Source organism: Thunnus albacares, chromosome 9 (assembly GCF_914725855.1).
Source record: "Thunnus albacares chromosome 9, fThuAlb1.1, whole genome shotgun sequence".
NCBI lineage: Eukaryota > Metazoa > Chordata > Actinopteri > Scombriformes > Scombridae > Thunnus > Thunnus albacares.
In genome coordinates, this window is record NC_058114.1 from 7370553 (window position 1) to 7392503 (window position 21951).

The following is a 21951-nucleotide window of genomic DNA, read 5'->3' on the forward strand; positions in this document are numbered from 1 at the left end:
AGGAGGAGGAGGAGGAGGGTGAGGGGGAGAGAGGAGAGAGAGGGCAAAGGCAGGGGTCCTACTATAAGCTGCGGATGACGTGTTAGTGAAAAATAAAACATTTATGAGGAAAATCGATATATATTTCAGACATAAATAAATAGGCGTTAAAATAGCAGAAAACTATTTCTAATGATGCTACCAGAAATAAAAAAATATATAAGTGTGTGTTAAATGGTCCAGCACACAATATAGATACAGCACAAGACTATTTCTACATTTTTTTCTTGTCTTTAATCTGTCAAGTAGAACAACAATTTCCCTCCTCTTCCTCCGTCCAGCACGTCGCTCGCCTGGAACAATATCAGCAGGTTTCCAGGCTGACTGCCACCCATGGCCCGGTTCAAGGAGCCTGGCAGACCCGGTGAGGAGAGAGGAGAGGAGAGGAGAGGAAGGGGGGAGGAGGAGGAGGAGGAGAGGAGGAGAGGGTGAAGGACGAGCGGGGATGCCTGCTAGAGAAACACTGCAGTGACTGGCTTTCTCTCACTACATTTCCATCCAGTTGGCTGATGTCGCTACAGCTTTTTATTTTTTCCGGCATCCTCACTTGTTGAAGCAGAGAGATTTTCGAAACTTAAGACTAGAATCAGTGTTTCAATAAATAATGCTGTTATTTTTTTTTCGTTACGCAACAATCCGCCAAAAAATAAAATAAAATTGCGCACTAAAGAAAGCAAACACTCCAAAGATATATCCCTTTATTATCATCTGATGTGTTGAGAAGAACTTCTTTTATTTTCTCTTGTTCTGAACTTCACACTAAAAATAAATAACGGGTTTATTTTACACAGCTGCTGGAAAACAGAAAAATAAATAAGTGATCGAGTTTAAAAGAAAAGTTAGAGGAATTATATATTTTTTGCACATAAACGGTGAATATAAGTGTTGTCAACCCGTTTGCATTCGCACCGGAGCGGATTTATGATTTAAAAACGCGTTTTTTTATAAATCATAAATCTGCTTTTTTTTGTGATGGCACCGCTGAGCTGGAGGCTGTTTGTAGGCATTCAGAGATTCCTTGATAGAGAAGGCTGTTGAGCTGATGGGACTGAATCATCATTAACAAGCCAACAGACACAGGAACCCCCCTCCTCTGGTCTCATTTCCCAGCATAGACACTAACCTCTTTCACTCTGTCATCAGCCTGACTCTCTCTCTCTCTCTCTCTTTCCCTCCACCGACTCCAGCTTACAACAGCACCGTCCATTGTTCCCGGCCCTCCCTCCCTCTCCCTGGCCCCCCGACCCAACTGTTGACCAACAACTCCACTCGCACATTAAACGGGGAGGGTGGGGGGAGGGGGGGGTGGGGGGACGGCGGGGGGGGGTGTCCTATTTTAGAATATGACACATCCAGAAATGTAGGCTATGTGGAGGAGAAAAAAAATGGGCCTGAATTGGCTGAAATTTCTGTGGATTTCAGCATTTTGCTGGAACAGACGCATGTCGGAGGATAAACGACTCATAGCGTCGTTTTCACGTGTAAAAGAGAGGCTTGTTTGAAATAATCACAATAAGTCGAAACAAAGTCATAAATACTTACATTTTAAAACAATTACAACTCAGTAAAAATAGGCCTTAATACATACTTTCAAATGTAAAGTAAATTCTCATCAGTCCTGATATGAAACAGTAAACAGCAGGATGTACACACAGTAGCTATAGTTTGCTCGCCTGTGCTGCGTGTGTTTAGTGATAAAAGGGGGGCCCGCGTGCCTTTCTAGCCCTCGGGGACATGCGCGAGCCTTCTGAATGGATGCTGGAGTAGTGTGTGTGTGTGTGTGTGTGTGTGTGTGTGTTTGTTCATAAGTGTGTCTTTACAATAAGAATATCTGTCTGTCTGCTTTATAAAACACTTTTGTAAATCAGGTGTTTGGATCTAATTAAAAAGAGAAAAAAAATCTAAATGTAAAGTTTAACTTTGAGCATAAAAACTGTTTCATTCTGTAATGAAATGTAATGATTATAATCCTAAATATGGCATTAAGCAGAATATAAGAGGTGTCTATGTGGACTAAGCTGCTGTCAGCAAAATTGAAATACTTCAACAACACTTAATAGAATTTACAATGTGTTTTTACACAACTGTACAGCTTTTGCAGATGTATTTACCTTCAAAACATGATTTAAGAAGACTTGATAAACTTTACAGACTGCAGCTGCTCTTAATAAAGCTCCTGAGCTTTTAATAAAATGTGTAGACTCTCCTGTGTTTTGTTTCCTTAAACAGACTTTAAAGCCAGCCCCTGTTGCTAACAGCTAAATATTTAATTAAGGTGAAAATTAAAAACATCAGTGTTTGGCATGTACAAGGAGATTATATTTCCACATGTCAGTAGTCAACATTGCTAATGTATGTGTTTGTGTGTGTGTGTGTGTGTGTGTGTGTGTGTGTGTGTGTGTGTGTTTTTGCACAGACACACAGCAGGACAAGGTGTTAATGTGTTTTAAGGGTAGGCTTACGTACATTACAAAGTGTCACAGAGATACTGCAGTTGTTCAAAAGACTTTCTCACTGACAACATGACAGCACTCTCAGCTTCACACACACACACACACACACAGGTTATACATATATGTAGGCAAAGCTCATCCTCCAACATTCCCCACTCGTGTGCTCTCTCTCCACTTATTCTCTCCTCTCTTCAAGACATCAGATAAAAGCGTCCTCTCTCAGTGGATGAAAGCATCCTCTAAATGTAATTTACCAAATGTTTTAGCGTCACAGGCCTCAGTAAACGGACACACGCTGATGAATTTATACCCCTTCGGTGTAGCGATACCGGGGCTGTTATAACAAATCATGTTGACACATAGAACGTCACCCCGGATCACATTCCTCCATGTGGAAATACCATATCTCTTTCACTAGTGAATAATTCATCTGACCTGTAAACCTCTGCTGGTTTATTTACATTGTATTCTGCGTATTGGCTTAATAAAAAACCTCTTCCAGCAAGCATTTGTAATGTTTTGACAGTATGGACTATAGGTTACGCTAGTTGTGACCATCACAAAATAATTCAGGAGTGTCTCAACTGTATTTAATCTTCTGTTCTCCCTCATTAAATCGCTTGTTTACATAAAGGAAATATGTAAAACTTAAACGACCCTTATCTTCAGAAAAATACTCATAAAAGACATTTTTTTCCAGGCCGCACCTACAGCTGATTTGGGGGGAATTCCCACTTAATTATCAATCATTTAACATCAAAGCTCATAAAAGCTGTAACATAATGGTTTTACCGGCACCGTTTATCTTTAAGATGATAATAATAACGTCATAATAATGTCACAGCTAACGTGGTAATGTAATCAGGCATCTTGTCAACCTACAGATTATATTGTATCTCACATCTGTAATCTGAAACAAAGCTGCACGGAGCTCATTTAGACAGTAAATCTCCACACATATATATATACATAGATATATATCAGTTTGTTTTGACTGGCTCAGATTTCTCCTCGGCTGATATGAATCTAACAGTTATGTTTTACATGTGGTGAAACAGTTTGTTAATAATAAACCATCGTTTTACCCAGACTCACTCTCAGAATGATCACGTGTTTGGCTCAAATCTGTATTTTTTTTTTTGCTGAAAGGAAATGAAAACATGAAGATTTTTTTTTTTGGAAGAACACCGCGCGGACGCTTCGGTCTTTACAAATTTGCATGAAGAGCAATTTTCTTTCATTATGTGTAAAACCTGGCTCCCGGTCGATGGTGTTGACTGTAGTGTAGATTTCGATTGATTGCATCAGTCACTATCAGGCTATTCTGGAGCTGGTGACTCTTAGGTCTCCCTCTCTCTCTCTCTCTCTCTCCCTCTCTCTCCGTCTCTCTGACAGAAGCTGTTGTTGAATGGAAGAGTGGCCTCTTTCAGTGCGGGTGTCCCCTCGGGGCCAACTGGGAGAGATAATCAGACAGGACAGTTACAGACAGACGGACGGACAGACAGACAGGCAGATGCAGTAGACTGAAGTTGTTTCTGCCTGACTCAGACTCATTTTGAAGAATTAGTGATTTTCCTCTAGTTATGAATTAGCTTTTGTACAGCAGGAACCATTATTTTTTTTTAAATATGTTATTTCTTGATTATATTCCCCTTTTTTCCCCTTTAAACTCAACCACAAAAGTTTGAATCCCTCTGAACTCTTTGTTAGTCAGTCATAACGAACGAACCAACTGAGGACGGTCTCGTCTGTAAATCTGTTTAGCTCGGTCTTAGCGAGATCTTCTCTATCATCTTAACACAAGGCATAAACCATTAAACACCTCGTAGAGTAGATTAGATTAAATTAGATCAGATTAGATAAGAGGAAATCTTATTGTTCCCTTTGAGGAAAGTTGGTTCCCGCAGTAGTCATTCGTAGCAGGAACATTTAAGAGTCAAAAGATATGAATGGAAATCAAATCTAGCCTCATAAAAAGGCTATTTGTGCTTCATGCAAAGTCACAGAATCTCTTAAATTGAAAGATGTAGTCTCACCCTGTATGATAATCTATGAAATCTATTAAAACTAGCTTCATTTCTGCTGCTGTCACTCTGCTGTTTGTTCTGAGTGACGTTTGCTGCTGCTGCTAGATTCATAAAACATCACTTCCTGTGTACCAGATGATATTTCCCAGGAAAAACCGACCTGGGAGAGCGAGATTAAAGTTTTCCTAAAGTGGTTATAGGTTGGATTACTGTTATGTGATATCAAATGTTGGTAAGAAGGAAAAAAAAAAAAAGCAAACCAGATGTGAAAAGAAATCAAGTTGATCGTTAGTCGGGTCTCATATTTCAAGAGATTGCGTGATCATATCTGGCTTCATCTCTGGAAGTTTCCATCAGAGCATTTCTGAGTACACCTGTGTGTGTGTGTGTGCGTGGGTGGGTGGGTGTGTGTGTGTGTGACGGAGGGAGTGAGAGAGAGAGAGACATGGCAAATATAGGGCAGAGAGAGAGAGAGAGAGAGACAGGTCTGGTCTGGGTTGGGTTGGGCAGGTCAGTGTAGCAGCATTTGATTGTAAATAAGAGAGGAGTCAGTTCACACGCCGATCAAGTGACTGCCGGGAACAAGCGAGCCATTTGAATCAGGTGGCTATCTCCCTATCTGAGAGATCAGAGCCCTGTCACCCCCCCTCACGCCCCCCCCCCCCCCCCCCCCCCCCCCCCCCCACCTGCCTCCTCCCTCTGCTCTCGTCATTGTGTGTTGCTCAGTAAGGGACACACACACACACATGCACACAAGTGAAATGACATGCCCCTCCCTGCTGGCTATAAGGGCAGGCAGAGACGCTGGATGAGATTTCACTGTCTCACGTTAGGAGAGGAGAGGAAGGAAAGAAAGAAAGGAGAGGAGGAAAGAGGAGAGGAATACCCCCCGCAGTAGTATAACATCCTGAAACCTTTCCTGTCATTGCTTCTGTCATCTGTCACAATCAATGCAAGAAAGTGATGAATCCACAAAGACCTCAGGATACAAAAAAATATGAAGTTTGGTTCCCTTTAAGGCAAAATTAAAGACACAGTTTACTGAACTCAGCCATCCAAACTCATACTGTATATCATTATTTAGAGCTGCAATGAGTAGCTGATTAATCGATTAGTTGATTGACAGAAAATTAATCAGCAACTACTTTAATAATCAATTAATCAACATTTTAAAGAAAAAGCTCCAGGAGTTTATCTTTGACATATTAAATATCTTCAGATTCTGTTGGTTGGACAAAACAAACAAATCAAAAGCATCACTGTGGACTCTAAGAAATGGTGAACAACATGTTTTCACTATTTTTTTTTACATTTCACACATAAAACGATTCATCGATTAATCAAGAAAACAATCGGCAGATTAATCAATAATGAAAATAATCATTAGTTGCAGCTCTATCATTCTATTCTCTGCTCCTCTATTTTATTCTAGAGATTAAAAAAATAAAAGAGCACAGCTTTGTTTGAGTTGAAGAATATCAAACTGTGATTTATCTTAAAGCTTTAAATTTACCTTCAACAGCTGAGAAACGTTCTGATGTCTCATTTTTACATCTGTTATTTTTTTCAATTGGTGTAAAAAAAATATCAAGAAATGATCAAAATTGAACATCACAAGTCCAAAGATGTTTTTAAATGTCTTGTTTTATCTGACTCAAACCTATATGTGTTTTATATATTTCATAAATATATCAGAAGAAGCTGAAACCAGCTCGTCTATTTTGCTTGATAAGTGATTAAACCAATTATTAAAATTGTTGGCATTAATTTTCTGTTGACTGACTCGTGATTAAACAACTTATCATTTTCATATGTGCTTTTATTCTATATAACTGATTGATCCCTTTGCTTCAATCATAACACTACAGGAAACCAGAGTCTGCTCTTCAATTAGCCTCGTTGTTACAATAAAGGTTTATGAAAAATGGATCAAATAAAACATGAGGGGAGACGCACACACACACACACACACATACACACACACACACACACACATGTGTCTTGACAACGACCCCCAAGGGAGACGTTGATGTGTGACAGCTGCTGCCTGTTCATATTGATTAAATGACAGCCAGGATCATTTACCGATTTACCAACTGACGGAGCTCAAAACGTGCGACGCGGCCCTGAGGGAGGGCTGAGGACTGTTAGCCCGGACAGCACAGACGCCCCTTTAATGTGAACATCATCCTCCTTCCCACTGTGAGCCCACAGGATGCACATCAGATTACACCGTTCAGTTTTAACATGGAGACGATCAATACGACGACTCTTGCGAGCGCCGGTTGAAGAATAAGTCATCATGACAAGCAGTCTAGTAGCAATAAAAATCAAACAGTTTCAGTAATGATATTAAACCAAACAGTTCTTCTATGTTTGTATGTTAGAATGACAGTTAGAACAACAATTTTACTCTAATTTTACTCCCAGATTTTATCATGATGAGTAGGAATAGTGACCAAAACTACCAAATAAGATCCAGGATGTTAAAATAGCATTTTCCTTTTAAATATATATTAAAATAGAACAACAAACCCTTTTAAAACCCTGATTTATGACCTACACGGTGCCTTTGGGAGGCAACTATAGAACAGCAGCAAAGACACCTTTTGTTTAATAAAACATAAATATCCAACAGAGCAGAAAAAGTACAACACAGTGCTAAAAAAAACCCAATATCAGATGGAAGTAGAGAATGAAACAAACTGGAAAAAAATACAATAAAATGTGTTTGGACAAAATGAAACAGAAAATATATACAAGAGCCTCATGTTTTAATGATGCACTCCCACTAAAAGGAGAAATTTTCTTAAATGTCAATACAATGAAGATGATGCTGTTAAAGACTGAAACTCTATTTATCAAACTTTTTCAACAGCTAAATGAAGAGAAGGTTATAGATGTCAAACAGGACCTCAAGCTCTTCTGTTTGCTCTACATGAATGTTTTCAAACGTCTCCGTTAGGATTCTTAATTTTACAACTGTTTATTGTTGTGAGCGTAAATTCTGTTGTACGTCGTCAATGCGAGAACAGATGGACAAGAGAAGGCATGGCAAAAAAAAAAAAAATAGGACAAATGGGACATGACAAGGACGGGATATGATAGACAAGACGCTACAGGATAAAATGGGTTTGTCGTTGCTGGACAGGAAATGTCTGTATAGGACAGAATGGGACGATAGAACATGATAGGACACAACAATGGGACGTTAAATGACAGGAAAGGACAGGATTGGATATGAGACAAGACATAATAGGACATTACAGGACAGGACAAATTATTATAGGACATGACAGGACACAAAAGAACAAGACATTGCTGGACAGGAAATGGCAGGACAGGACAGAATGGGATGTTAGAACATGATAGGACACAACAACAGGACAGAATATGATAGGACAGAACAGGACAAGACAAGACACAAAAGAACAGGACATTGCTGGACAATAAATGTCTGTATAGGACAGAATGGGACGATAGAACATGATAGGACACAATGTAGGGACATTAAATGACAGGATTGGATATGAGACAAGACATAATAGGACATTACAGGACAGGACAGAACACTGCAGAACAGGACAAATTATTATAGGACAGGACACAAAAGAACAGGACTTTGCAGGACAGGAAACGGCAGGACAGGACAGAACGGGATGTTAGAACATGACGGGGCACAACAACGGGATATTAAACACCAGGAACAGGAAGGATATGATGAAAAAGGACAGTCCAGGTCAGGTCAATAAAGGACAGGACATTCTGCTGTCTCCTTTCCGTCTCTGAATATAACTTCCCTGTGTGTGTGTGCGGTTAGTCAACAGCACTGCCAGTACCGGGGACATTTGGCAACATGAACTGCTGCCAACTGTCCCAGTACTCAGAGTCTTGGCCGGCTCTGTGTACGTAGAGTTTGTGGCCTCGGGAACGAGCCAGGTGAAGCTGTTGAGCACAGATTAAAGCAGAGATGGATCAATCACTTCAGTCTTCGGGCTGGTGAGTGACAGCTAGCCCGGGGACACAAACACGGAGACTATTGATTTTTGAGTCGCCTTCCATCAGATCTCTCTGAATTGCTCTTCTCAAGGCTCACTCACGCAGTCAAACATTTACAATCGCATATACACACACACACACACACACACCATCACGGTAGACCTTGTTTCTTCTACTCGTTATTCTTCCTCGCTCGCTCTGTGTCACAAACACACACACAAACTAACTGATGAGACTCTCGCTGTGTGTGAATCTCTGATAGCAGGAAGGGCCCCTCTGGCTATGCTTTCGAATGGTGCTACAGGATATTTAGCAGCAATGGAGGGACGCCTTGAAGGAAGCTATTAACCATAAAGTGTCATATACTAAGTAATTCACAGCTTGTGAAGAAGAAGCTACATAAAGGGAGATTATAAAATATCTGTAAATGATTTAATAAACATCAAAAGTTCATGGAGGACATTGCTGGTGACGAGCTGAAACGTGCATTCAAGGAAACTTTAGCATAAAGTAAATATATAGAGTTGAGGATAAAGAAGTATTTTTATTTATTAACTGTAAACTCACATGATATCCTTGCATGAGTCTGCTGGGTATTTTAACAAAGCTCTAGGTCTCTGTAGTGATCACCAGTTTTATTTATTTCAATATTGTTTCTGAGAAATCATATTTTTTCCATCCGTTCATCATGGCGGATACGTCTAATTACTGCAACACCCGTTAGCCTTGCATGTGGTTGTTATAGAGAAGAAGTCAGAATTAGAGGTTTAGCAAATTTAAAACACTTTGTCATTACAATTGTGAACAAAACCTGCAGTGTAGAATTTATGAAAAAATGGAAAATGACAGAATCCGTTGTTTCAGCAAATGACTGATAACGACACGTGTTTACGTTGAAACGATGAGCAGCAGCAGGAATTATGACTTTTGTCAATAGAGAGCAAATGAAATAGTGTGATGTTGTTTTAGAGACAGAACAGAATATTTGACTGCTGTTTGCTTTCCTTCCTTCCTTTAATTGTGACCACAATAGCACCCAAACCTTCACCTTAACACACTTTAATCTAGTTATAAGCAGATATGAGGACAGTTTATTGGACAGTTTATTAATGTTCTGTATTCATCAGCAGTTATAACTTCTCCTATAAATGAATATTTTATATTATTACAGTTGTGTTTTACTATGTTGTCATTCATTGTCTGTTTATACACCAGCCCCCACTTATGGGTGCTCACAACTTACAACTACATTATAATGTGTTATAAAGTTTATATACTGTTTTTAAATGCATAAAGTGAAGTGTTAGCATTTTAATGATGATGATAAAGGTCTCTTAACTTTTACATAGTTGAAGGCAGGTTAAACCACAACAGTGTCAGATCAGAAAAAGCTTTTATTTTGTCATTTAATTGAAGGACTTGTCTGAAATTGAGGAATCTGAAAGTAAACTATCTGAAAGTTATGTATCAATTTACCTATAATTTTGCTTTCATCCTGTTTTTTTTCCATGCTGTATTTCTATAATTTTGATATCTGATATAACATCTAATGTCTGTCTGTCTGTCCTGGAAGATGGATCCTCCTCTGTTGCTCTTCCTGAGGTTTCTTCCATTTTTTTCCTCCATTAAAAGTGTTATTTTTAGAGAATTTCTCCTTATTTGAATCAAGGGTGTAAGGATAGAGGATGTTGCACATATTGTTAAAGCAAAGTTTTGATATTGTGCTATCCAAATAAAATTGACTTGAAACTTAAAACTTTAAGTGTAATCTTTAGGTTCAGCTCACTATCAGTAGTGAATTTTGAGTTATTTTATGGGATGTTTCTCACCGGGAGTATTACTGGCCTTCTCCTTAAGTTTTTCATTTACTTTGTTGTTGTATGTTTGACATTTTGTCAGTGAACCAGATATTTTCTAATACAGTTGTTCATCCTTTGTGCTGATAATTCAACCAGTCAGTTTTGACTTGTTAGTTCTCACCTAACATTGTCTATGCAGAACATTAACAGGATCCCTGGATGCTTTTCCCTCTTTTCAACTCTATTAAGGACACACTGTAAATTCAATAAAAGTTTAATATATACTGTATGAAGTAAAGGGAAAAATGCAGAATATATCAACTACTAACAAACAAACAAACAAAATAGGCTCGGTGTGGCTGTGAATGATGGGAGGGGAAGTCTGTATTGGGAGCAGTGGCCTAATAAGGCTAAATACCAGACTGTGAATAATCTCCCAGTAAACTGTCTACTCATGAAAAACACAGAGATGCAACAGCAGCAACTCTCGCTTTCTGCCTGGCTGCCCTCTCTCCCTCTCTCTGCCTCTCTCTGTCTCTCTCTCTCTCTCTCTCTCTTTCTGTTTCCACACCGTTCTCTCTCTCCCTCTCTTCTTTCTTTACTTTCTCGCTCTCGCACTCCTCCTCCACCCCCCTCCTCCTCCTCCTCCTCCTCCTCCTCCTCCTCCTCATCTTCCTCCTCCTCGCTCCTCGTCTCGTCTCAGTAAGTAGGATAAGGCTTGGAGAGCTCTGTCGTCGTGGAAACTGCCAGAAGTATTCAGTTTGAAGTTTGAGGAGGTCAGTTTGCGGGTCAGAGTAACCCCCCCACCCCCCCAACCCCCTACACACACACACACACACACACACACACACACACACACACACACACACACACAGGGCCTGAGAGAGAGTAGGGGTGTTGAGGGGACCCCCATATGGGCCTGGGCCCTCATACATGAGGGGATGAGGAGGGGGAATAGATGTTTTTGGAGGGGCAAGGGCCACTGCAAAGCTCCTGCATCTAACAAAAAACAGTTGTGGTACCAGAACCTTTTCAATATCTGGGACTGAAATGAAGCTGAATATGAACGATATCTGACTCTGATTTACTCTTTGTTGTAATGTTTTGCTGTTCATCCATCTTCATTTCCATTTATTCAGTATGACGATCAGCAACTTACACCTCAGTGTCTGCTGCTTTACATCTTGAAAAAATGAAAGAAAACCACATAAAGGAAAGTAAAACTAAAGTAAAAGAATTACAAAGTTAAAGTAAGTTGGTTTTACTTTTCTTTAATTCTCTAGAAACTTTACAGTTTTACTTTCCTAAAAAAGCAGTGATGGGAAAAGTATTCAGATCTTTCACTTCAGTAAAAGTAGCATTTAAACTAGTAACTTTTATCAAAGTAAGTATAATCAACAAAATGTTCTTTAATACTGATGAATCTTGGATCATTATTAATGCCAAGTAAGCAATATTTTAACATTTTAGCTGGTCAAAGGGAAGATAATTACAACTACTTGGGTAGTTTTTTTTTTAACTATTTTCATATTTAAAAAATAATCTTCAGAAGTGGCTACCAAATTGTAATGGTGAAAGTATAAAAAGCAAATATTTAAGTACTTTAAATGTGTTCTTAAATAATGCACATGACTAAATGAATGAACCCAAATTCTTCTGACCGTGAGCAGATAGTTCGAACCATCCAATGTGCGTACAGTTATGTTTCCAGTAAGAATACGACACAGAAACTGGCAAGTGAACTGGTGCTGTACAGACACCCCCCCCCCCCCCCCCCCCCTCAAAAAAACAAAAACATTAATTTTGGCCCAGCCAAGGTCCAACGGTCACTAAATTTTTGTGTTGTTGTGAATGAAACTTTGTGGTTGCCTTGACTATGGGTCAAACTCTCCCCATGCACAGACTCAGCTCTGGCTGTGAGTTGACTCACACGGACACCTTGAACACTCCGGGCATTAAGAGGAGATTTTTAGGCAACTGGTGCACCACGAGCAAAGAGAGTAGTCCTCCACTGCCACCACACTGCCACTGCAGGTGCAGCCTCCTCAAACCACAAATGTTGTGATGAAGCACGGTGTGAAACTAAACTCAATGAAACAACAGGCTCCTTAAGCTCTTCACTCTGTTAAAAAAATAGCAAAATTAGACAGATTTCTAGCATTCTCCGTGGGGTGGATGTTGGCATTACATCATAAAGTTTCTATTCTTTTGGTGCCACCACTTTACCACAAATTATGCTGTTTAATTTCTGAGTCAACAGGAAAAGGAAACTTAAGTTATCTGAGTAGTTTACAAAAGTGATGATTCTGGAAACATTTCCATGAAGTGAGAAAAAAAAACCTCTAATTTCTGTCTCCTAGTTTTTTTTTTTTTGCTTTCTCTCTCTCTCTCTCTGTCTCTATCCTGGGTGGTTTCTGATGTAAATGTTTTCAGTCAGTTGGCGGCTGAGTCTCAGCAGGTGGTCCACCAAATCCACCGTAACCCCCGGCAACCCCTGTCCAGCCAATCCAAACGCTGCCCTGCTCGCCACTCCGCTTAGTTAGCCCTGACAGGACCCTCTGTGTGTGTGTGTGTGTGTGTGTGTGTGTGTGTGTGTGTGTGTGTGTGTGTGTGTGTGTGTGTGTGTGTGTGTGTGTGTGTGTGTGTGTTGGTGTATGTGTGTGTGTGTGTGTGTGGGAGAGAGAGAGAGAGAGAGAGAGAGAGTGAGTGAGAAGCAGTGCAGAAGCAGTACTCAGAGGATGGGGCGTGTTCTTCGAGTGGTCATTAAAAGTTTATTAAAAAGTTTTTAACCGTTGGGAAAATGGGTTTGTGTATCAGTGAGCATGGAAGCAAGTGTGTGTGTGTGTGTGTGTGTGTGTGTGTGTGTGTGTGTGCGCACATAGGCAGCTGCCTTGACTCCCTTACCTCAGAATTAAAATGACTTTGCCATCCTCACCTCTGTCATTGAATTCTCAGATCACCATTTTCACCCATCAATCCACTCTGACTTATCATTACTGCTTTTTCCAGCTGCTGAATGGGAGGTTTGAGGTCCAGGTTGTTCAGAAGCATTCTGGGAAATGTAATAAGTTCACTGAGGTCTTTGAGGAAAAAACAGGTGCAAAAAAAAAATTAATTAGCATTTTTTTAAAAGAATAACTCTAAGATGTAAAATAGAACAATGATTAGATTATAGAACAACTCGATCTGGGGTCGTGTCAGTCTGTTGGAATTACAAAACTAGTTATAAGTCATTTAGGTGCTAAGATATTGAAACTAGAGGCGTCCTGATAGGCTGCTGGTTGAGATGCTACCACATTACTGCAACAAATTAATTCTAGCCACAGACCCCTGTTGCATGTCATAACTTTCCCTCCGTGTTTCCCGTCTCTCTGCACTTTCAACTGTCATATAAAAGGGGGAAAAAAAGCCCCAAAAATCTTGTTAAAAAAAAGTTACAAAATATTTCAGAAATACTAACAATCTGGAAGACACTGTTTGTTTCGAAATAAGTTTATTTCAAATATGTGATTATACAGATAGAATTCTATTTTTTTTTAGCCTCATTAGCAACTAATGTTACCAAAACACCAGCAACAAAACACACACAACAAATCAGGCCCAGTTTCCTTAAAAGCCTGAAACACAGATTATTATTGTGATATTATTTGTTTAATTTACACAAAGTATAATATATAACGATACACATTTTTTTCTGTCCTTTTAATACAGACCTTGAATCATCAGGCGTCTCGAACAGACTTTAAAAACAACTTTGCTGAACAAATATGTCAAAGAAATTGGAAAGAAATTATTGGGAAAAACAAAACAGCTGCTTAAGATATTCAGTTGTATTTCAATTGCGTGCCATAATTAGTCAAATAAAAAATTATTAAAGCTGTTTTAATATGAATTTTCTCCTCATTGTGATATAATATGGTGAAAAATCAACAATACCTCAGTTTTTTTAGCTTCTTCACATCTGTCAAATGACTCCTTCACACATTTATTGTTAGTTATTGTGTCATCAGCAGTACAAATAGTCCACCTGTGCACATCCCCTCCATTTTTTTGTCCTTTTTCTGTCTCTCTTTTAAGAAATCTCCCTCCGCATGTGAGTGATGTGTTAACACTGATGGCGACCACCTGAAGACATTTTATGTGTGTGTGTGTGTGTGTGTGTGTGTGTGTGTGTGTGTGTGTGTGTGTGTGTTTGAGAGAGAGAGAGAGAGAGAGGCAGGGGATGGATGGTGTAAATGTCTGAGCTATCATCAGCTTTGATTGGCTTTGAGTGGCTGTGAGTGCTGGGTCCATCCCAACCGCTTTCCTGGGTCCTTAGAGTGCTGGGTTGTGTGTGTGTGTGTGTATGTTTGCTGTGCCTTTGTGTTATTTCAGTGTGTGGATATGTGTCTGTATGACCATATTAAGTCCCTGTATGCCCTACAAACTACAAAACCATACCAGGGCATCAGGGAGGCTGAGTGGTTTTAGAGAACTCAATTGAGCCAAAGGATGCAGGTTGAAACTGTGTCAGCACGCGTCTGCCCTGCTGAAGTGTTCCTTGAGCAAGACACTGAATCCTTACAGTATATTCAAGAAGAGAAAAATGATACCTCACTGAGATATTGTAAAGTGAAATTTCATGTTTCTTTCCATCAAAAGAAGAATTGTCTCGCTCAGAGACGCAAGAATCTGAAAGTACAACATGAGACAACCAGTTGAGAACGTCCTCATTTTCCAAAAAGAAAAGTTTCTTCCTGCAAGTACTGACGTTGCCAGACTACAGCTGCATACAGACCAAACAGCAACAACCACAGCTTGAGGCTGAAGCCAATGAGGAAGTTCCTTAAGTTCCACCAACAGACGCTGGATGCTGCCTCCAAAAAAATCCATGACTCCAATTGGCTCCCATTCACAAAGTATCAACTTCTCTCTAGAAGTCAATGTGTATACATATATATATGTATATATATATATATATATATATATATATATATATATATATATATATATATATATAAGTGTGCTGTAATAAGTGTGCTGGTGGTCATTTTGGAAGTTATTACTCCGTTAATAAGATTTGAAGACTTCTAGTAATTTTGATGTCTGCAGTGTGGGCGTTGACCGACAGCTGTGATTGACAGTTGACTCACTTACTGCTCACCGCAGCTCTGAGATTTGCACTGAGTCAGACTGCTGTTGCAATATTGTAATATGTCGCAATAGTGTAAGTTTAATGTTACATGATTACGACACCTGCTCTGTTAGCACAGTTTAGCTAAAGTAGCTAACGTTCGCCCAAGCGTGCACTTCTCGGTGTTCACAGTAAGCTAGTGTTAGCTTCGGTCCGAGGTAGCGGGTGTTTCCTCAGCGTGAAAGGAAACACCCCGCACTCCTTATTGGGAATGTTCTGGCTCCAATTGGAAAACCAATGCAAACCAATGATGTGGTGATGTCACAACTCACTACGCTCTCTCATTCATTTGAACGGAGGCGGTCTGTCGGCTCAGTGGGAACGCAACAAAATCCGACAAAACAACACAGGATAATCCGACAAAAAAGTACAACAAGTTGAACCAGACTGAAATGTTGCTGAAAAGTGACATTATCCAGGCAAGGCGCTGCATTGGCCAACCACATACATGCATGCAAGCAAGCACACGTTCGTGATGGATTACTTTGGCTGTATTTCTACTGTTTACTTTGCAATCATTCCAACGAAAGATAAAATAGCTGATAAGATTCCAGAGTTGTAAAATCCTGTTTCAGATAATTATAATCCGCTGTGAATCATTTTGGCATCTGACGAACCTTGAAAATCTCTGATTGGAATTGTATTTCATGCAACACGCCATCACCAACACAACTCCTCATGTGTTGTTTTAGCACAGGGTTGTTTTCAGTGTGAACCCTCGTTGATGCATGAGTCAAACAGTGATATATAATAATAATAATAATAATAATAAATTAACCAATTACCAATTCAGTGATGAGAAAGAACTACCACCTGCTTCCCCCAGGCTTGAGAGGAAGTGTCGTCATCCTGATTACCCCGGAGTCCTCCTGCCCTGCCGTGAGCTCCATACATACCAAAGACAGCGCTGGAGGGAAGAGAAAGGCTCCCGGTTAATGTTTAACCAGACTATGTAAAGACACAGTCAGATAGCTGAGCTTATGAGCAAATAGACTGTGTGAGGGACAACAATCGGTTTAATGGCTGATATGTATGGAAATACTGCAGCTCTGAAGAGGCAGCGAAATGGCGAATATGAAGAAAAACATGTTAATATATTGAAATTTCATGTGGTTTACTGTAGATGTAACCATGTTTATGGTAGACGGTTACTACCAGTGATGTGATAAATGTTATAATATTTAAAGATCTACTATATCTTATAGGGTCAACATGCAGAACAGGATATGTGAATAAATAGCTCAACTAATCTCCTAACTGGAATTAAATCTTAATTTAGTGAGTAATTGAGCTTTTATTTGGGGCGGGTGATAAGACAAAGTGTTATTGGGTCATTAAACTTTATCAACAGGTGGAGCACAAAGTCAAATGTCTGTTTTTAAAAAGTATATTTGTCAATTGAAGTTCCTGCAGGAGGCAAAATATAATCATAAACATGACGATCATTCTGCTTTTAGATCATATGTGTGTGTGTGAGTACGTGATGGATCCATACATGCATGCATGGATGTCTGCACGTGTGTTAAAAAAGAGAAAGCATTTTTTTTTTTTTTGGCCAAGTTGGCATTACTCGCACCGTGTGTGTGTATAAGTGTGTGTATATGTGTGTGTGTGTGTGTGTGTGTGTGTGTTGGTGTTTTGTATAGAAAGTGCTGTGTGCAGTAGAACAGGGGATTTGGTGCCATCAGCACAGTGATGTCAGCACACAGAGACAAACAAAGCCAGAATCCAAACCCTCTCCCGACTACCCACAATCCCTCTGGACACTGTGGGGGGCCCTGCCTGGGGGCCCGCTGCCGTTAGTACACACACACACACACACACACACACACACACACACACACACACACACATTAACACAAGCTCACACGCATACAGAAATGAACACACAGGGTTGGTAAACACAAATACAACACATATATACATACACTTTAATACACTTTAATACACATTATCATCATCATATTTAAATATTTTATTACATCCAGTCAGATGTATAAAAGTATCAGTGTACATACATATACAGGTAGAGGTACAAATATACTGTATATCTGTATTAGCGTCATCCACCCTCTCTTCCTTATGTTCATTTATACTGGACTAAACCAGGATTTTTGGGTTTATACATACATTTTATTTTGGAAATGAAAACCAACAGTAAAGTAGAGTGCTTTTTATAAAAGTTAAACCAACTGTTAAGTCTTTTTAGGGAAATAAAACCAACTGCAAGATACATGTAGGAAAGTAAACCCAACTGTTAAATACAATTGGAAACTTAACATTAGGAAACTTGCAACATTATCTACCTTTTATAAAAGTTAAACCTATTCTACAAGTATTTTCAGCAGGTACAATCAACTGTAAAATATATTTTTAGAAGTAAAACCAACTGACTCTAATGTCTCTTTAAAGAAAACAAACCCAACTGTTAAATACTTGAAAACCTGAAGTGTTCAGCACAGTTTCAGGAAAGTAAAACTGACATAAACTTTCATTAAAGTCATTCACATATTTAGTCAGTCACTAAAAAACACAGGCCCTTTTTGGTTGACACTGCAGCATGTCTCAGTATTAACTCTGTAACAGCAGTAAGTGAGCAGTCAAATCAGAAACACACCTCTGTTTGCTTTGGCCTGGCCCTCTGCCACGCTGCACCAGCCTCAGCTGCATGCCTTGCAAATGGCGAATGACATTACTGTTATTGTGTCCGTGGTGGAGTTCATATGAATATACTGTGACTGTGTTGAGGAAGACGTTAATAAAGATATGTTAATGCGTTTAGATAACATAGCATAGGATGGAAATGTTTACATTCAGGTCAAACTTATGTGACAAACTGCACGTCGTCATATGATAGAAAAGATGTTGAAAACTGGTACAAAATATTGCTTATATAGATAGTTTCAGTCCAAAATATCACTACTGGAATTGTTTGATCTGGTGACTGATTTCTGCAGGTTTTTCTTCACATCTTTACCTGTTTCTGTTACAGTAAAGTCAAGTTTGATATGTAACTATAACCTTTTAAATTTTGTGCCTTGTGCATTGCTCTGTTCCTTACAGCTACATGCATTCACCTCCACCTTCTCGTATCTGTACCACTCAGTTTTAAAAAATACCAGAGATCATTTATTCATGCATTGGTCAACTCTGTAAGTATAAAAAAGAAAACCAGCCAAATCTTGCCAACTTTTAGTGGCATTGCAGGAAGTAGTGTGACATCTATTTCATATCAGGCAAAAAGTCAGGATGTGGAGGTCAAGGCCATGAACGGGCGTGTAATTGACATCCTGTCCAGTCTCACACCAACAATATGATGTTGCCAGTTTTTTTAACCATAACTAGTTTTTCCCTAAACATAACCAAGTAGCTTTAATGTTCTTAAGGTAACCACGTGTACTGTAATGAAAAATATCTTAATCTTGGTTTTTCGTGAGCACTGTAGTTTATTTTGAGACAATCCAAATATACAATCCTGCTTCCAGAAATACATGTTATAGCACCAAATGTGTATTGATCCAGCAATGAAAATAGTCCCCAACAAATACACTATTTACTCAAACTATTTACCAAAAACCACAGCTGTTTTAGAAAATTACCTAGCCGTTTTTCAAAATAAAACTACATATTTATGACCTGTTTTTAAAGATCTTCAGTGGAACAAAATAGGCTTAGGACTGCCACAGACCGACTAGGAATTTATTATTAGTAATATTAATTGGTTTTGGTCTTTTGTGGGATTTGTTGATAATAATGAAAATAAAAAAATATTACTAGCTTATCCTTTAAATCACAGCCATTTGTTAATGCTAAAAGGTGTCTTTTATTCTACAAAATGATCATTATAATAGAACAAGTAACTGAAGATGTATTTTTCTCAACTGGAGTGGTTAAACTAAACCCTGACAACTGAGCCAAACTTTTTTCCTCATAAAATGTTTGACTTTTGTAGAGAAAGGGAGTCTGATGTGTGAATAAATCAAACAAAACATAAATCCAAACTGTCAACTTTGCATATTAAACCCAGAATAAGACCTGTTCATCTGCCGATGTTAATTCTTAGTTTCTGAGGACAAACAACAACAGTTGCACGCTGGTAGATGTTTATTGTCTGAAGAAGTTTCTGTCATGATTTAAAGTGGTGTCATGTCATAAAGTTACTGGCTGGACGATGTGACTATCTGAAAGAACGGTTTCTCTCTTTTCACGCTGTCTCCTTCTTGAACTGCAAGTTTTTTTGGTTTTTTTTTACACAACAATTAGCAACTGTTGCTGTTTGTCTCTGCTCTTTAAATGCCCTTCTGTCCAAAACAGTAAGAGCCAGACTGGGGCTGGCTGTGTGTGTGTGTGTGTATGTGTGTCCATGTGCATGTGTGCGTGTTTGTTTGTGTTACTTTTTTGGGCACTGGGATCGGGGTAACTGGGCACACTGGGTGCAAACAGGTCCTCATTGTGCTGGAGGAGGAAGAGCTGGGTCGTGCTGCCCCCTATTCAGTCAAGTTTGAAGTGAGGGGATGCACTATGTGTGTGTGTATGTGTGTGTGTGTGTAAGTGTGTGTACAGTGTTGCGGTATACAATGACTGTATGGAAATTTGGATATACACACATACTGTATAAACTATGCGTGTTGAGGGTAATGGATTTTATCTGTGTTCTACCCTTGTCCCTCAACTAAATACTCTGTTTGGGCGTCTATGTCTGTGTGTGTGTGTGTGTGTGTGTGTGTGTGATGGAAGGGGCGGGCAACAATAGCTTCCTTTGACCCATATAATGAGGGAGTTCTTCATATTCAGATGGCTGCTTGTAGATTTGCTGCTAGATTAGTTTTAGCCAAAGCTTCAAATCAGTTCAACACAACACAGAATAATCACATTTAACTTTCTTGCAGCTAAACTTTTTTTTTTTTTTTTTTTTTTTTTTTTTTTTGCAGTGCATTACAGGGGGGGAGAGAGAAAAAGTAGTTACTAGCCTGAACTGTACTTGTTGCCTGGTAACACAACCTTGTATCAGGAAGCATTGAGAACTTTTGTGGGCGTGCAAGGATTTGCTGTGAACTATGACCTTTTAGTCTTTGCAGCTTTTCACCAAGGCTGAGTGTTTTTATAAATCTGATTTATATAAATTCAACCACATCGCTTCGACTAAATACACTGAATAGATTATTTTCTAGTCATTTTTTTGTGGTATTTCTATTCTTTGCTGATAACCTGTCAAACAAGTCTGACCTTCTATAGATTGTAATCTTCCTTATTTCCTCCACCATCACTACTCATGTCGCTTGTACCCACATTTTCTATTGATTACTGCTAACAAATCATAAAACTAAAAGCATTATTTCCTCTGTGTGTAATGATTTCCTTTGCAAAAACCTACATCACTCTTATGTTTTAGCATCAGCAATAATTTGTAAAATCAATTACACTTAAAAAAAATGTCACTAATTATTACTTTCAGTCAATTTTTTCTTCTTCTTTTTTTTTTTTCCAGTGACGTAACAGAAGAGAGAAGACACCATAAAGAGACCAGGACAATGCAAGAACCGGATGGCAAATGGGAACTGGTAGGTTTAGGGAACACACACAAACACACACACACACACACACACACACACACACTCACATACACACACTCACATACACACAGTGGGTCCCATAGAGAGACACAGCAATGCCCTGGAGGGTGCCAGTCATGCCCAGCTTCCGCTGCGCTCCAAATTGAGCGTGGCACAGAGTGTATGAAGTCAGCCGTCTGGAAGAGAGCCAAGCATTGTTCCCCCAAGCAGCTGGATGGTAATTACAGTACTAGAAAGAAAGAGAGAGAGAGAGAAAGAGGGAGAGAGAGAGAGAGAGAGAGAGGAGCCCTGCCACCCCACTACTTTTGCTTCTGTTTCCTCTCCTGGTGCATGTGTCATATTGCGATCTGATTCATATTGTAAAAAAAAAACACAGCTGCAAGTTCTATAAATCAGGGGGATCCGAACCTTTTAAAGGCTTTTGACACTTTAAAATGAAGTGATATCTACTCGTGACCCCTTGTCACAAGTTCTAAATGTCTGTGAGCAGTTCAGCCACAGAGTGATTTTCTTTGTTTACATAGTTTTTAGAGTCCTGAAGGAGTACAATTTTTCGGTAATTCAATTCAATAAACTTTATTTGGCCCTGAGGAGCAATTAGAACGGCAGGAATATAAAAACAGACAATAAAACAGACATTAAAAACATCTACAAAAAAGTGTGAACTGCGCTGAGAAAGTGTTCAGACATAAAAAAAAAAAAAAGAAACAGAAAAACACAAACATTTGTGAATGGTATGATTGTTAGTGAATCTGACTTTTATTGTGTCCTTCAGGACAAGGAGCTGGTATGATGGTATCGCCTTAAATTTGGATTTCGCAGACAATTAGGCAAAGTAGGTGTTCCCATGTAAAAAACAGTAAAGATTAGAGGAAGGTCAGAGATATG

The 21951-nt window shown here is 39.2% G+C and overlaps 1 long non-coding RNA gene across 2 annotated transcripts in view; it reads left to right on the forward strand.

Moving 5' to 3' along the window:
* The window catches only part of LOC122988625, a 189276-nt gene that overhangs the window by 150455 nt on the left and 16870 nt on the right, over positions 1 to 21951 (forward strand). For both annotated transcript variants that reach the window (XR_006404846.1, XR_006404847.1), the window contains one exon: positions 20979 to 21051. This is a non-coding gene — a long non-coding RNA (uncharacterized LOC122988625). The remainder of the gene's footprint in view (positions 1 to 20978; positions 21052 to 21951) is intronic.